This window comes from Elephantulus edwardii, unplaced genomic scaffold (genome assembly GCF_000299155.1).
Source record: "Elephantulus edwardii isolate Elephantulus edwardi_28Jun2011 unplaced genomic scaffold, EleEdw1.0 scaffold00206, whole genome shotgun sequence".
In the NCBI taxonomy this organism is placed as follows: Eukaryota; Metazoa; Chordata; class Mammalia; order Macroscelidea; family Macroscelididae; genus Elephantulus; species Elephantulus edwardii.
This window is the reverse complement of record NW_006399956.1, coordinates 2,796,656-2,814,818: the sequence shown is the minus strand read 5'-3', so window position 1 is coordinate 2,814,818 and position 18,163 is coordinate 2,796,656. Positions and strand designations below refer to the sequence as shown.

The window sequence follows — 18,163 nt, the reverse complement described above, 5'->3', positions numbered from 1 at the left end:
CTGGTGCCAAGAGTGTTGACTGTGGAGCCAAGCAAAGTAAAGCTATGAATAATCTCAATCTCTTCACCATCCATCCTGATGCTGCCATTTGGTCCATTGGTGAGAATCTTTGTCTTCTTGATAATGAGCCTCAATCCATATCGAAGGCTGCAGTCCTTGACCCTCTGCAGCAAGCACTTCAGGTTTTCCTTTATTTCAGCAAGCAGAGTGTGTTATTTGCATAATGCAGATTGTTGATAGATCTTCCACCAATCCTGTCAGATACTTCTCGAAATCTGAGCATTCAGATTAAGACTGACTAGGAAGAAGGATTTGCCATCCACTTCCGAAATAGCAGGCCTCTGTGTACAACAGAACACATGTAGACTCACAAATAGGGTAACTGAGGCAGAGCTTTCAAGTATGGAAATACAAAGGAAGAGGAACAGTTGTAAGCAGGCACTAGTGATTGGAACAGGGAATGAGAGAACCATGAATGTAGCAACATTAGATATTGTAAGCAAGAAATGGAACACATAAGGATTGACATACTAGCTAGGTATTGGTGAGATGAGATAGACTGGCATGGGACATTTTGAGTCGGAAGAGCATATTATATATTACTCTGGAGATGAAAAGGTGAGGAAAAATGGCTTTCATGGTTAAAAAGTTATTTCTACATCTGTCTTGAAATACAATATTACTAGTGACAGGATAATATCCATATGCATAGAAGGAAGTCCAGTGAATACCACTATCATTCAGATATATGCACCAACAACCAGAGCTAAAGAAGAGGAAATAGAAGATTTCTATCACCTTTTACAGACGGAGGTTGATCGAACATGCAATCAAGATGAATTAATAATAATGGGTGACTGGAATGCATAAGTTGGCAATAGAGAAGAAAAATCAGTAGTTGGAAAACATGGACTCGGTGACAGAAATGAAGCTGGAGAGAGAATCATTGATCTTTGCACAATCAATGACTTATTCATTGCAAATACATTTTATAAGAAACATAAACGCAGGTTGTAGGAATCAGAGTGATTACATCTGTACAAAGAACAGCTGGAGAAGCTCAATATCAGCTGTGAAAACTAGGCCAGGAGCTGATTGTGGAACAGGCCACCAACTATTCATAGGTAAGTTCAAGCTGAAGCTAAGGAAAAGTAAACTGAATCCATGGGAACCAAAATATGACCTTGAGTCTATCCCACCTGAATTTCAGATCCATCTCAGGAACAGGTTTGAGGCCTTGAACACTAATGAGTGAAGACCAGATGAGCTGTGGGAGGATATCAAGGGTATCATACAGGAAGAGTGCAAACAATCATTACAAAGACAGAGGAGGAACAAAAGGCCAAAATGGATGTCAGGAGAAACTTCAAATATTGCACTGGAGTGAAGAGAAGCCAAAACAAGATACTTGAGAGCTGAACAGAAGATTCCAAAAGGCAGCATGGGAAGACAAAGTAAAATGTTACAATGAAATGTGCAAGGAACTGAAGTCCAAAAATCAAAAGTGTTGAACTCACTAAGGGTTGAACTCACTAAATGTTTATTAGTTTTTTAATTTTTTTTTTTTTTTTTAAATCAGATCTGACTGGTACAGGAGGAGATTGTCCCTCCTTCTTCAGCAGAGCATCTGGTGGATTGGAACCTCACATCTCTGTGATTGCAGTGCAGCTTCTTGCCACTAGGCCACCAGAGCTCACCTAAGCATTTCTTAAGCTCAAGGAACTGAAGAACAAATTCAAACCTGGAGTTGCTATAATCAAGGATGCTTTAGGAAGAATATAAAATGATCCAGGAAGTATTAAAAGAAGATGGGAAGAATATACTGACTCACTCTATCAAAAGGAATTGGCAGACACAGAAGAATTTAATGAAACAACATATGAGCAAGAGCCTATGATGATGATGAAGGAAGAAGTTCGGGCTGCTTTGAAGGAAATAGGAAAAAATAAGGCCTCAGGAGTGGATGGTATACCAGTTGATGTATTTCAACTAACAGATACTGCCCTGGATGTGCTCACCAAGTTGTGCCAAGAAATCTGGAGAACAACCACTTGGCCAGCTGACTGGAGGAGATCTATATTTGTTCCCATTTCAAAGAAGATACCCAACAGAATATGGAAACTATAGAACAATAACATTGATTTTGCATGCAAGCAAGATTCTACTGAAGGTTATCCAAAAACGACTGGAACAGCACATCAACAGAGAACTACCAGAAGTCCAGGCTGGGTTTAGAAGGGGTCGTGGTACTAGGGATATTGTAGCTGATGTTAGATGGATCTTAGCTGAAAGCAGAGAATACCAGAAGAATGTCTATCTGTTATGCAAAGGCATTTGACTGTGTGGATTATAACAAACTGTGGCTGACTCTGAGAAGAATGGGAATCCCAGAACACTTGATCGTGCTAATGCAAAACCTATACTTGGAACAGGAGGCAGTTGTCAGAACAGACAAGGAAACACTGCATGGTTCAAAACTGGGAAGGGTGTATGCCAGGGATGCATCCTATCTCCATACCATTTCAACCTGTTTGCAAAACAAATTATCAGGGAGGCTGGGCTCTATGAGGAGAAGTGTGGCGTCAGGTTACCAGAGCTTCCTAAATAAAACACACACACACACACACACACACACACACACACACCCCACATTCCTTAATGGAAATAGATCTACTTACAGAGGGAAAGAGGGAAATGTGGTTTGTTCTCTGATCAAAAATTGATAAACTTGTCATCAAAACTTTTAGGCATTGTAAAAAAGAGCAAGGGTCATGTTGAGACAGCCACATCTGACCCTTATCAACTTCACAATGGGGAACTGTCATTGTCACAACCTCAGTTACACAAATCCAATTCCTATGAAGCCAGATATGTCCGTTACATTCCCAAACATCTTTCTACTCATCTCAACACCAGTCTTACTCTTTGCTGGGTCAAAATCTGATGTGATAGCTCACAAACTACACAGAAACATGTTGCGCAAGTCAACAGTTTATAATGTAGATTAATAACAGAATACAGTTAAGACAGCTCCTGAAATGTACACTCAAGCACCTCAGGCTTGACCTCATGGATCTAAGTATTCGCAAGTTCTCAGTTCTGTCAATATTGACTCCCCACTTCTCTTCCTCTCTTCTACCCCTCACCTCCAACCCCTGCTAATTGTCCAACAAAGCCTTTGGTCTCCCAATATTGACTCCCCACTTCCACCTCCCCACATCCCCCAGGTCTCATCTCAGGTATCTATTTTGACTGTGGCTACTCTTCTCCTGGTGGTGAGGTTTCTTTACTGGTGGTGGCAAGAAATTTCTTTCCTCTCCCCACTGGCTTGCTCAATTCTATGGCAAGACTAGCCAATGAACCTGTAGAGAGTTGAGACTGGCCAATCCCCATGTGGAATGGTAGATAGTCCTATTGTGGATAGGCCAACATTACCATTTACATATTCCCTCCCATTCATGTAGTTAGATGAGATTAGATTGGCTAGCAAAGCTACACTGAAAGATAAACTCCACTGGCCTGGTTCTAGTTGTTGACATCTCCTTAATATCTATTTGGTTGATATTTCCTTTGGCGTCTTTGTGTCTATCCAAGACATCATAATTTACCCTGTATTCCAGAAAGTTCTATTTATTCTTTTGAAATGAGCACAAAGGACTCAACAGAATGCTGTGAGCTGGAGCGTAAGGGAATCTTCCTTGTAAAGAAGCCTGTCTGTTATGAAATGGGCTCACATTCCATTCTGTTATAGTGTGGGACACCTTCTATCTTTTCTTCAATCATAATTCTAGTTCGTTCTGTCTTATAGAGGTTCTCCATCAGGTTTCAGAGATTGTAAATCTTTACAGTCTTAAATCTTGATGGAGTTCTGGTGGCCTAGTTGTAAGAAACTGTGCTGCAGTCCAGAAAGTACATGGTTTAAGGCCACCAGCAGTTCTGTGGGAGAGGAATGGTCAGTCTCCTCCTGTGTGATTGATTACCTCTGAAAACCCACCAGAGGGTCAACTAAGGGTTGGTTCCAACTCTACAGTACTCAACAACAACAAATCTTTACAGGAGTAAACCACCCAACTTTCTTCTGTGGAGTAACCTGATGGTTGTGAGTCACTAAACTTTGAAGTAGTAACCCAACACAGTTTCCTAGAATTAAAAAAAAAAAATTTAATTTCCCTTCAGAGGTATGTATTGCCATCCCCTCTGTTCTAGTCTAGTAGTACTTTCTGCTTTCTGTTCACCTTCTAATTTCTCTGAATGTACAAATGCCTCTTGAGTGTTTTTAAAAATGTTACTTCATATAGCATTGCGATTACATTGTATTTCCTTTGTTGGCTTTTTTCAAAGTACCTCTCCTCCCAGTACAGTAAGGGTATGAAAGGCAGCGCTCTGGGGGCCTCTGGCTGTTTCCCTGATTTAGATTCTAGCAGCAGGAGTTCTAAATTCATCCTAGTATAATCCACTAAAAACATGGCTAGAATTTACCCCGCAATACCCCATTTCACAATACCATTCTGTCATGAGCACTTTAATATTTTCATTTCAGAACAATGCTGTGAAGCTCTTCTTTCTTAGTTTTTCTCAACAAATATCCTCCACCAGTATACTCAATTTATTACCATCAAGTAGGAACCACCTCGTAGCTGACCCTCCACTGCTTGCCCAAGGCTGTAAAATGTAGAGTCAGTGACTGGCATCTTTGTCCGGCAGAGTTACTGGTGGATTTGAACCACTTGAAGTGTGACTTTGGGTTAGAATTGCAACAATATAAGTGTGTATTTGTAACTAAGCAGTCAGGTGTTGTCCAGCTGTGGCCATTCTCTGTTGTTATGATTCAGATAAAGGGTTGACATCAATTGATAGGTAGAGGCTCCCCAAACACTTTAAGAAAGAGCACATAGGTTATTGTTCATTAATATTTAAACCAATTGAGGATAATTTCTCTGAATATTTTGTTAGAAAAAATATGTCATTAACAAGAATTCTACTAACAATATGAAAAATCATACGCAATCTGACTAGATAATAAGTTTGAAAAAAACAAAACCTTAAATCAGTTGACTCTGACTCATGCTGTTTGGTGCCATCAAGTCAAGTACAACTCGTAGTAACTCTATGAACAGTTCATCTGAACCTTATCCTATCATGTTCTATATCATTTCTAATATGCTCAAACATGTTGTTTTTGTACAGTGTTGAAGGTCTTCCTCTCTTTCTCTGGCTCTCTACCTTTCCCCGCATGTTACTAAATTCAACACAGATCACACACTGTTTGTGCTCTTGTTTTGGGTACTGAAATGACACCAGTGCCATCACAGACCACACACAACTCATGCTCCTGAGTTATGACTCAAAAATGTTACCATGTGATGAGCCCTAGGTTTGGTCTCCCTTGCCTGGAGAAAGAATTTGGTTAGGTGGGTGACAAGAGGAAGATTTTTCCTACCACAGAGACACCAGGGAATGCACAGCTATTTTAATGGCTTTTAAAATAGCCACTGCTCAGTGTTAGCATGCCCAGAGCCCTGCAAACACATTGGCCAGCAAAGTAAGGATGTCTAACTTGCTGAGAAGAAAGATGAGGAGATAAGAGTGGAAGTGAAAGGAAAGGCAATTCATTAGTGAAAGTCCAAATAAAGGAAATACATTTCAGAGAAAGAAATATAGGTCACCATCCAAAAGGAATGAAGTGGAGAGGACAATGTAAACTATGCCCGTGAACAATGGATCTGAAACTTGCCTTATCCTGTGCCATCCTCATCATCTTTGATATAATTGAATCTTTTGTTAGCGTCACTGTGATAATTCCTCTCATTGAGGGTCTTTCTTTCTTTCTCTGGCCCTCCACCTTTCCAAGAATGATATCTTTCTGAAGGACTGGCCCCTGGTAACAACATGCCCAAAATACGTGAGATGAAACTTCACAATCCTTGCCTTGACTGCACATTCCCTAAGACATATTTCATTGTTCTCTTGGCAGTTCATGAGACATTCAGTACTATTCTCCAATAACACAATTCAAAAACATCAATTCTTTTAAAAAAGAAAACAATCAAAAGCATCAATTCTTCTTCTGTTATCTTTAGTCATTGTCTAACTTCCAGATGCATAACAAATAATTGAAAAGACCACAGTTTGAATCAGTTTATAAACTGTCAACATTGCTCCTTAATACTGTAGGAGAAGCTCTTGACAGCAGATTTACCCAAGGCAAATACATCTTTTAATTTCTTGACTGCTGTTGCCAAGGGTGTTGATTGTGGATCCAAGCAAGATGAAATCATTGACAACTTCAATCTTTTCAAACCTCTCATTGTTCATAATTCATCTAATATGATTAGTAGCAGACCAGTTACAAGACACAGAGTCAACAGTGTTCAAAATGTTTGACTTGCTGTATTACTCCATGATTTCCAACACAAATAGTCTCTCCTTTATTCTGTTCCCTCATACCTCTATGTCCCTTGAGTTCAGTGGTTTGCTAGAAGATCTCCTAGAAACTCAAACCCAACAGAGGAATGATTTATAAGACTGTAGGTATGTAGGCCATTTTTATAGAGACTGATAAGCAATGTGGACTATTAGTGGCAGTTCAGATGGGAAGTGGGTATCCCAAAAAGAGAGCCAGCATTTAGCTTTCAAGAGCTTATATAAATCTGTAGTAGAGTGGAGCTTGTATACTACCCTAATCCTATCTCCTAAGTACAATAAATGCTTCAGCACAAAATAAACAGTTAATCAATGACTATAAAAACATTGAATAATAACCTTTGACTACAATCACGATGGTCTCAATCAAAGATGAGCACAAACTATTTGCAGACCTGTTCTTAGTGTTAAAGACTTTTGGCTTCTTGATGTTAACATCTGTGCCATATTTAAGGCTGTAGTCTTCATTCTTATTAATGAGAGGTTATTGTTGTTGTGTACTGTAGAGTCAGAAATGACCTATAGCTGACTCTCTGGCAGTTTTTCAGGGGCAGATTACACAAGAGGAGATTGTTCATCTATGTGCTTTTGGGATTGTAGCACAGCTTCTTGTCAACATGCCACCAGAGCTCCTAATGAGAGTTTTTAGGTGCTTATATAGCCAGTCTACTTCCTCCTGGTGTGAACTTTTCACAGCGCAAATGAGTGGTGTGTGGCTGAAGGAATTATGTAGCTGAAGGCTCCCACTCTTATCCACTGTTTGTAAAGTCACCAATTTTGTATTAGACTATCTTTCTCCTGTCCACCAGCTCTTCCATGGAAGAAAGATGGTCAGTCTCCTTCCATGTGATTAACTGCCTCTGAAAACTCACTGGAGGATCAGTTATGGGTCCGTTCTATGGTACCCAGACTCAATGGTACTATGGTACACAACAACAACAGTGGTTCTTTGCTTTATTTGAACACAGCTTCTTTGTCAAGGATTTGCATGAGAACAATTAAGTGCTTTGGGATTCAATTCTTCTATTGTCCGTAAGTTGTTTGATCCACAATTATAGAAACTCTACAAGACAAAGTAGGATTCCTCTATAGGTCTTCCAAGGCTACAACTTTTAACATACGCATACTGTCACATAGTTCTACCATAGAGCAGCTAATGGAATCAAACTGCTACATTTTCATTTAGCATCCAGGTATTTTCAATGATTATCCCAAAAAACTCACTAGTAAAACCATCTGGTCCAGGGCTTTTTGTTAGCTGGAAGTTAGGTTATGACCTGTTTGATTTCTTGTTTTGTAATTGTTCTGTGTAGGTGTTTGGCTTTAGTCTATGTCAGTTTGAGTAGGTTGTGAGTTTCTAAGTATTTGTCCATTTCTCCAGGTTTTCATTTTTGTTTGGGTATAATTTTTCATAATATTCTGTTGTTAATCTTTTTATTTTAGTTTACTCTGTTTTGATATTTCCCTTTTCATCTCCTATTCAGGTTATCTGTATCTTTGTTTTCCTCTGTTAGTTTTGCTAGTGGTTTGTCAATTTTATTAACCTTTTTTTGAAAAACCAACTCCTGGTCTTGTTAATAGTTTCAATCATTTTTCTGTTTTATATTGCATTTATTTCTGCCCTAATTTTTTTTTAAAATTTTATTATTTGGTTTTTAATTTATACTGGTTTATTTACAAAGTTCATAAAGTTCGTATATATTCTTTTCATACTGGATCTTTCCCCTTTCCTTTACCCACCCCTCTCTCTACTTATCAAATTGTGCAACCCTATGAATAAGCCCCCACCCCCTCCTTGGATCCTCATACTCATTCTACAATAATGGTTTTATACAATATTTGTCTTTATAAGACTGCGTTAGTTCACCTAGCATAATGCTTTCCAGTCCTTTCCATGTTAGGTAATAATTTACAAGTCATTGTTCCTGTGTGTTGCTTAATATTCCATTGTGTGAATGTACCATGATTTCTCAATCCATTCGTTGTGGTTGGACATTTGGTTTGTCTCCATGTTCATGCCATGGTGAATAACGCTACTATGAACATTGATGTATAAGTATCTGTTTGTGCCTCAGTTCTCATTTTCTCAGGGTATATTTCAAGTAGTGGGATAGCTGAGTCATATGGAATTTCCATGTTCAGCCTTTTGAAGAAATGCCAGACTACCTTCCAGAGTGGTTATATCACTTTACAACCCTACCAACAATGTGTATAAGAGTTCCTATCTTATTTTCTTTTACTTTTCAAAAAGAAGAGAAAATTGGGGGAAGAATGGGCAGAGTTTAAGTGCAATAATGAATTAATGGAAATCCAAAGTCTCTGTAAATTTTCATTAATATTAATTAAAAAAAAGAACAAAAAAATTCTAAAAAAAAAAAAGTTCCTATCTTGCCACATCCTATACAACAGTTATTACCTGCTGCCTTGCTAAACTTTGCCACTGCTAATGAGGTAAGATGGTGTCTCATTGTGGTTTTGATTTGCATCTCTTTCTTGCCAGTGATCTGGAGCATTTCTTCATGTGTTTGTTGCCCATCTGAATGTCCTCCTTTGTGAAAAATCTTTCCATGCCTTTTGTCCATTTTGTAATTGGATTCTCAGTCTTTTTCTTCTGGAGGCCCTAGAGGGTCTCGTTATGAGACCCTTGTCTGAGACGGTACTGCCAAATGTTTGTTCACAGTCAGTAGGTTTTCTTTTCACCCTGTTTGAAAGTTTTTATGAGAACAGAGATTTACTATTTACGAAGTCCTAGTCATCAATTTTATCCTCTTGATTGTGCATTTCTGGCTGCATTTGGCAGTCCATTTAGACTGTAGACTACGCCTTCTAAGCTTGGGCCAACTTTGTCCCTTATGAACATTATAGTTTGGGGCTTTATTCCAAGGTCTCTGATACACGTTGAGGTGATTTTTTTTCTGTATAGTGTGAGATGTGGATCCTGTTTCAGTTTTCTGCAGGTGGAAGTCCAGTTTTGCCAGCACCATTTGTTGAAGAGGTTGTAATTTTCTCATTTGATAGGTGTTTCCTTGTCGAGTATCAGTTGACTGTAGATACAATGGGTCCATTTCTGGCTTCTCAATTCTGTTTCATTGGTCTATATGCCTGTCATTATACCAGTACCATTCTGTTTTGGTTACAACTGCTGTGTAGTAGGTTTTGAGGTCAGGGAGTGCTATGCTTCCAACCTCATTTTTGTTTTTCAGAAGTGCTTTGCTTACTCGAGATCTCTTTCCTCTTCAAAGAAATTTGACAATTTCCCTTTCAATCTCCTTACAAAATGAATTTGGTATCTGTATTGGAATTATATTGAATGTCGATTGTTTTTTGGTAGGAGTGTCATTTTCACTATATTGGGTCTTCCTATCTATGAAAAGGAACCTTTCCTCATTTCTTTAGGTCTTTTACTGTATCTCGCAAAAATGTTCTGTAGTTTTCTTTGTATGTATAGGTCTTTTCTGTTTCTAGTTAGGTTCACTCCAAAGTATCTCAATTTGTAGTTGGCTATTGTAAATAATATTGCTTTTTCAGGTTCCTTCTCTGAGTTCTCTTTGTTCCTGTAGAGGAATCCCACTGGTTTTTTTATATTGACCTTGCATTCTGCTACTCTGCAAAGCTGATCTACTATCACTAACAGGTTTGGGAGTTTTGTTTTGTTTTGTTTTTTTAGTCCTTGGGATCAGGGGATGCCTTTTATTTCCTTCTCTTATTGTATTATTCTAGCAAGCACTTCTAATAAAATATTAAGTAGAAATGGAAACAGGGGCATCCTTGTCTGGTCCTTCTTTCTGCCCTATTGTTGATTGCCTTCAAGTCGAACACAACTCATATTGACCTGGGTCATAGAGTTTCTGGAGGCATGTTATTTAGGAAGTGGATGCCACTCCTGCTTGCAATCTTTCTGCCCTAATTTTTATAATTTCATTTCTTTTAGAGGTTGTCAGATTTTCTTGATGTTTCTTTTCTACTTTTTACTGAAGTTCTTTCTGGTAGTCCTTTCCCCCCTTCCTCCTTAAGAGTGGTATACTGAAGTCTTCTATACTATAGTGGTGTTGTCTATTTCTTTTTTTTAATCTGTTAAAATTTGCTTTGTGTGTTTTATAGTTTTATTATTTTGTGCATAGATGTTGATTATGGTTATGTCCTCTTTTTCTATTGACCTATTAGCATTATATAGTGTCCTTTCTTGTCCATTGTGATAGTTTTACACTGAAATCTGTTTTATTAGAGATTAATATTGCTATTCCTGCTTTTTTCTACTTACCATTTGCTTGGTATATTTCCCCCCCCCCCACCCTTTGACTTTTAATATGTCTTTGTCTTCACATTTTAAGTGTATCTCTTACAGACAGCATGTGGATGGGTTTATTAATTTTTTTAATCCAGTTTGTTATTAATTTCCTCTTCACTGGTTTATTTAAACCATTAATATTAGTGTAATTATTGAGAGGTAAGGTTTTATTAGTATCATTTTGTTGCATTCATTTTGGAGTTGTTGCTGGTTACTTTGGTCAATCCCACTTTTTTGACATCTCTGTAAGAAGGACTTCCCTCAGTATTTAATAATATGGAACTCTTTACAAATTTGTGTGTTATCTTTTGCAGGGGCCATGCTAATCCTCTCTGTGTCATTCCAATTTTAGTATATGTGCTGTTGAAATGAGCACTGACTGAGATTTGTAGGAGTAGATTTCCAAGCCTATTCCCCCAGAAACCTCAGAACTCAAACCTTCAATATTTCAGTTAGCTCTTTTGGACCTGAAATTGACACATTTCAGGAGCAGTCCCTCTGCTAACCCTTTGGCCTCATGCTGGGCTTGGGATTTCCAATGCTCCTTTCCACTTGTGCAGTTTGCACTCATCCACGGAATAATCTCTGCTTCCATTAAGTACAAAACAAAAATCCCATGTGTTCACATCATACAAACCAAATAAATTATGGTATTAAAAACTGCCTAAAGCAAAATAAATAAAGCCCAGGAATTGATGGAATACCAATTGACATATTTCGGCAAGCAGATGCTGCCCTGCATGTTCTCACCAAGTTGTGCCAAGAAATCTGGAGGACAACTACTTGGCCAACTGACTGGAAGAGATCTATATGTATTCCCACTCTAATATCACACACTAGCAAAATCCTGCTGAAGATTTTCCAGAAAAGACTTGAACAGTACATTGATAGAGAACTACCAGAAATAGAAGCTGGGTTTAGAAGAGGTTGTGGCACTAGGGACATTATTGCCAATGTCAGAAGGATGTTGGTAGAAAGCAGAGAGTATCAGAAGAGTGTTTATCTGTATTTTATTGACTATGCAAAGCATTTGACTGTATGGATCACAATAAATTGTGGCTAACCTTGAGGAAAATGGGAATCTCATAGCATTTGATCGTGCTTATAAAAAACCTATACTTGGACCAAGAAGCAGACCTCAAAACAGAGAAAGGAAACACTGCATGGTTTAAAATCAGAAAGGAGTACATCAGAGATTCATCCTGTCCCCATACCTTTTCAATCTGTATGCAGAACAGATCATTTGGGAAGCAGGGCTTTATGAGGAGGAGTGTGGTATCGGGATTGGAGGAAGATTCCTTACCAACCTACGATAAGCAGATGACACAACCTTGCTTGTTGAAACTAAGGAGGACCTGAAGCACTTGCTGAAAAAGGTCAAGGATTGTAGTCTTCAATATGAATTGAAGCTCAATATCAAGAATACAAATATTCTCATCACTGGGCCATTTGGCAGCACCATATTAGATAAAGAAAAAAATTGAGGTTGTTAGTAATTACAGCTTGATCAGATCCACAATCCACCCTCTTAACACCAGCAGTCAGGAAATCAAAAGACAAAATACCATGTGAAAATTGCTGTTATATACCTCTCCAGAGTGCTGAAGAGCAACAATGTCAGTCTAGATACAAAGGTGCACCTACTCCACACCATAGTTTTCTCCATTACTTGTTATGCTTCAGAGAGTTGGACAATCACTAAGGATGACAGAGAAGACTAGATGCCTTTGAGTTGTGGTGCTGGAGAAGAGTCTTGAACATACCATGGACTGCCAAGAAAACAAATGAGTTTGTCTTGGAGAGGGTGAAACCTAGTCTTTCCTTGGAGGCTAGGATTTTGAAGCTCTACCTCACTTACTTTGCACATGTGACCAGGAGAGATTGGTCTTGGAGAAGGACGTCATGCTAGAAAGGGTGGGCAGACAGTGCAGGAGAGGAACACCCAGGATGAGATGTATTGATACAGTAACTGGGGTGATGTAATTTGGTGTGTCAGAATTAGTGAGACTGGCTCAGGACAGGGAAGAGTTCAGAACTGCGGTACATTGGGGACTCTATACATTGCAAGCAACTCAATGGCATATAAAAATATTAACATATTATGACAGGTTTGGAAGCAGGAGTGGCATCCATTTCCTAAATAACATGCCTCTAGAAACTCTATGAACTTTGATAAATGTACATAGTTGTAGACAGGCTTCAAGCGTTTTGTTTTTAAGGTTGCTATGAGTTGTGTTCGACTCGAAGGCAATCAACAACAATAGCAAAAACAACACAGCCAAATAGTGCCTGTTGAGTCCTCTAACTCATAAAACAACCTCATGTGTTAATAGAGTAGAACTGCTTCATAGTGTATTTTTAGCTGGAAATTTAAGGAGTCAACATATGGTACTAATGGATTAACATTTGACTGAGAGAACTCTGGTTGTGTAGTCTGTGGGGATTGCTAAACCAAAGGTGGGTGGGTCTTTCTGGAGGTTTGAATACTCCAGCCTCTTTATGGAAAAATATGGATAAACTACAGCGCATAAATTGCAGGAAAATCCACTCAAGGCTCAGCTCAGTTGGTTCTAACTTGGTAGCAATGACTATCTGGAAGGAGTTCTGGTGACATAGTATGTAATATATTGGTCTTCTAACTAAAAAGTCAGAGTTCTAATCCACCAGTCAGTTCATGGGAGAAAAATAGCTATCTCCTGCTGGAAAGATTTACAGCCTCCAACATCCCACTGAGGGTTGCTATGGGATGGAATTGATTAGACATCGTAGATATAAGGGGTTTTAAAAATTGTTGTTTATTCCTGGAAATGTTGGGAGTTTAAAACCATCCAGTAGTACTTTGAGTTAGACCCATCAATCTGCTTCCAAAACGTCTGTGGAGCATTTCTACTTTGTGCACATGGAGTAGTCATAAGTCTGAATCAGCTCATCAGCAACAAACAACAACAACTAATAAGTCTTTCTTCCACAGAGCAGCTGAATACAATCAGAATGAGCACAGACTATTTTCAGGACTACGGGCCACAGATTCAAAAAAATACAGAAAAGAAAGGCAAAGACATATTCAAGAACCTTGGAGTTCAGTGTGTGTGATAAAGACAAATATTCCAGTTATGAATTCTTTAATCCTCCGTTCTCACACAACATGTCTATTCATTTTTGTAGGCTTCATTTATTGCCTTGGTGGCTTAAAATTCTTACTTTCACAGGATCTTTATCTGACTTTTTTCTATATTCCTACAGTTATTCCCTTCTTTTTGCACAAAACATACAATGTTTATGAGATCTTTTATTTAAAACAGAATTTTAAGGAATTCTTTCATCCTTAGTTGTTTCAAAACATGGATTACTGCAAAGATCACTCTTCTCCATTTGACTTATATAAAGTAGACTCACAGATCTTTCCCAATCCAACCCATTTATCTATGAAAAAGACAGACCAGCCTAAATTCCCCTATCACACCTCATAACTGATTATTTATGGAACAGATTACACTTACTAATCAAAACAAAATGTTTATTGATCAAACTATGGTTAAGTCTTCCCTCTGAACTTTGACTCAGGCTCAGTCTGAGCCAGGATAACGTCTTCCCAAGAGTAGGCTAAGCTAGCCCTAGGATAAAATATGAGTCACTGGCTAGTACCAAAAGTTAAACTCTTGACCATTAATCAAAAGATTGACTGTTTGCCAGGCTTTGTAAGTCCTGGAGATCAGCTTCCAAAATTCACAGCCTTGAAAACCCTGCGAAACAGGAAATTTGTGAAGATCTACTCAGTAACAACTAACAGAAGCTTTCCGTGCCATTCCTTGTGTTATAGAATAGAATTGCTCTGTAAGTTTCTTGACTGTATTACATAATGAGATCATCAGGCTTTCTTTCTAACTTGAGTGACTGGGTAGATTTGAACTGCCAATCTTTGGTTTAGCAGTCAATTGAAAAGAGAAGACATGATTAGTAATTCATTGGAGGGCAGAGGATTTTGTTTGTTTGCTTGTAAGATTTAAACATACACCCACCACCAACTTTTTTTTTTTTAAAAGAAGATAATTTTTTCTCTCAAGAAAACTACTCCTGGAGACAGGAATTGAGTAGTAGAGGGGAGACCTCTTTGCAACTAACTCATTTTAATACCTTACGTCATTACTTGACTTATTTGGAATATGAGTGTTCTGTTCTGTTTGGTTTGTTTAGGTTTTTGGTTTTGGGTTTTTTTTTGGCTATAAAACAAGGCTGTTTTTGCTGGAGTTGTTAGGTGCCAACAAATTATGACAACCCTTAACACAACACAATAAACCATTCTTTATCCTGCCCCATGCTCATAATCTCTCCTGTGTTTGAATCTATTGTTGTAGCCCTTTCAGTGACCCTCTCCTTTTCTAAACATGATGCCTTTCTCAGGCACTGGTCCCTCTTGATAACATGTTTAAAGAACATGAGAAAAGGTCTGACCACATTTGCTTTGAAGAAGCACTCTTGTTCATTCTGTTTTTGTTGATATCAAGTCAAATATGACTCATAGTGACCCTGTGAACAACAGATCTGAAGCCTTTCCTATTCTGTGTCATCCTCACAATTTCTGACACACACCTCAAACTCATTGCTGCAATCATTGTGCCAATCCACCTGGTTGAGGATCTTCCTCTCTTTTGCTTTTTCTCCTCCTTCCCAAGCATGATACCCCTCTCCAAAGAATAACCTGTATTAGCAACATGCCCAAAGTGTGAGAGACAAAGTTTCATCGTGTTCGTCTCTATGTAGCACTCTGGCTGCACCTTCTCCAAGGCATATTTGTTGGTTCTTTTAGCAGTCCAGAGTATCTTCTGTACTCTTCTCCAACACTATATTACAAAGGCAATAATCTTCTACTGTCATTCTTAGTCATTGTCTACCTCTCAGATGCATAGCAAGTGACTGAAAAGACCATGGCCTCAAACCTATATCATTGCTTCTCAATAATTTGGAGAGGTCCTTAACAACCGACTTTCCCAGGGTAATATAGCTCCTGATTTCCTGACTGCTGGTACCAAGTGTACTGATTGTGGATCCAAGTAAGGTAAAGTTTTTGATAGTATGAATCCTTTCTCAAAAAGAATAAATCTTTTTTATTCCATAGAATATTAAATTTTATTTTATTTCTAACAGAAAATGAAAAGATATTGTTTTATTAAATCTTCTTTACTCATTGTTATTGTTGTTATATACCCTCTAGTCAGATCTGACTCACAGTGACTATCAGGTTTTCAGAGGCAATTTAAATGCATGAAGGAGATTGTCCATCCTTATCCCATGGAACAGCTGGTGGATTCAGACTGAGTGATTTGGGAATTGTAGTGCAGCTAGCCCACTAGAAATCCCTTCTTTATTCATTGTTGTTGCTAAGTGCTGTCAAGTAGCCTCCAACTCAGAGTGACCCTATGTACAATAGTTCTAAACCCTGCCCTATCCTGAGCCAATCTCATTGTGTCTGACACACCTACCCACATTACCCCAATTACTGTATCAATCCATTTCATCCAGGGTCTTCCTCTCCTGTGTCCCTACACTTTTCCAAGCATGATGTCCTTCTCTAAGGACTGACTCCTCCTGACAACATGTCCAAAGTTGTGTGACAGATCTTCAGAATCCTTGTTGTCATGGAGGAGCTTGGTTTCACCCCCTCCAGAACAGAACTGTTTGATCTCTTGGCAGTCCATAGTATATTTAACACCCTTCTCTATCACCACAATTCAAAGGCACTGATCCTTTTTCTTCCTTAGTTATTGTCTTGCTCTCTGATGCATAGCAGGTAACTGAAGATTATGGCTTAGATCATGGTCATTGTACATTAGTCTCTAGACTAACACTGTTGTGCTTTGGTACTCTGAAGAGGTTCTTGACAGCAGATTTTCCCAGTGCACTCTATCTTTTGATTTCCTGACTTCTGGTGCCAAGGATGTTGGCTGTGGAACTGAGCAAGCTGAAATTGTAAATAATCTCAGTCTCTTCTCCATCTAACATGATGTCAATTGGCTCAGTGATGAGAATCTTTGTTTTCTTGATGGTCAGCCTCAATCAATATTGAAGATTGCAGTCCTTGACCTTCTGCAGCAAATGCCTAAAATTTTCCTAAATTTCAGAGTCTTCCTATAGTCCTGCTGCCACATTTGTCTCTGCCCCCCAAATGATCTGTTGCACGTACAGATTGAAAAGGTATAGAGATAGGATGGCATTTTCTGCTCTTATGACTGCTTTCTGGATGAAATACAGGTTTCTCATGAGCATAATTAAGTGTTCTAGAATTCCTATTCTTCTAAAGGTTAGCCACAATTTGTTTTGATCCACACAGTCAAGTGCCTTTGCATAGTCAATAAAATGTAGATAGACATTCATATGGTAATCTCTGCTTTCAGTTAAGATCCATTTAGCATTGGCAGTAATGCCCCTAGTGCAATGGCCTCTTCTAAAGCAAGCTTGAACATCTGGTATTTCTCTCTTGATGGGAAATTACAGTCATTTTTGGATAATCTTCAGCAGGATCTTGCTTACATATAATACTAGTAATATTGTTCAATAATTTTCACACTCTGTTGGATCATCTTTTTTGAGAATGAGAATAAATATTAATGACTTACAGTCAGTAGACCAGGTAGTTGTCCTCCAGATTTCTTGACACAGACTGGTAATCATATCCAAGGCTGCCCCTGTTTGTTGAAATATATCAGTTCTTATTCCTTCAATTCCTGAAGCATTGATTGATCATATGTTGGCAATTCTTGGTCATATTTTGCCTCATAAAATGCTTCTGTGTAAGGAAATTCTTTTTGGTACAGTGACTCTATGTACTTTCTCCTTTTGATCTTCCTGGATCATTCAATATTCTACACAAAGCATCTTTAAATAGGCAACTTGAGTCTTGGATCATCTATTTCTTCCTCTTTTGATCTGGTTGTTGGTACATATATTTGAGAGTGCCAAATCCTAACCATTCGACAACCAGGGGAGTACATATATTTGAATCCTAGTGGTATTAATAGGTCTCTTCCTTGTATGGGTATTATTTTATCACTCACAACATTGTATTTTGAGATGGATCTAGAAATGATCTTTTTAACTTTGATTGCAACCCATTTTTGCTCACCTCCTCATTTCCAGCAGAGTAGATCATATGATTGTCTGGTTAAAAGTGTCCCATGCTAAAATGCTAATCAGGCCTCGAAGATGGCGGAGGTGGAGAGCACAGTGTGAAGAGCCAGAGGGATAGTGGCCTGTGTAGACAGGATACCAGAGAGTACTTTACGCTCCACAGAGACTGACCATCACAGCGTGACGCAAATAGTAGGATTTTGAATCAGAACTTTTGCTAATACATTATTTTAGAAGCTTTAAAAACCGGAGCCCTGTCTGCTTGCCCTGTAGCGGTCCTGCAGTGGTCCCACCACAGACCCAGCAAAAGCTGGAATCCACTAGCTG

General features: G+C 38.6%; 1 pseudogene; it reads left to right on the top strand.

The window, feature by feature from the left end:
* The first annotated feature begins 17,911 nt into the window (after positions 1–17,911).
* Positions 17,912–18,163, top strand: part of LOC102868721 — a 30,294-nt pseudogene continuing 30,042 nt past the window's right edge.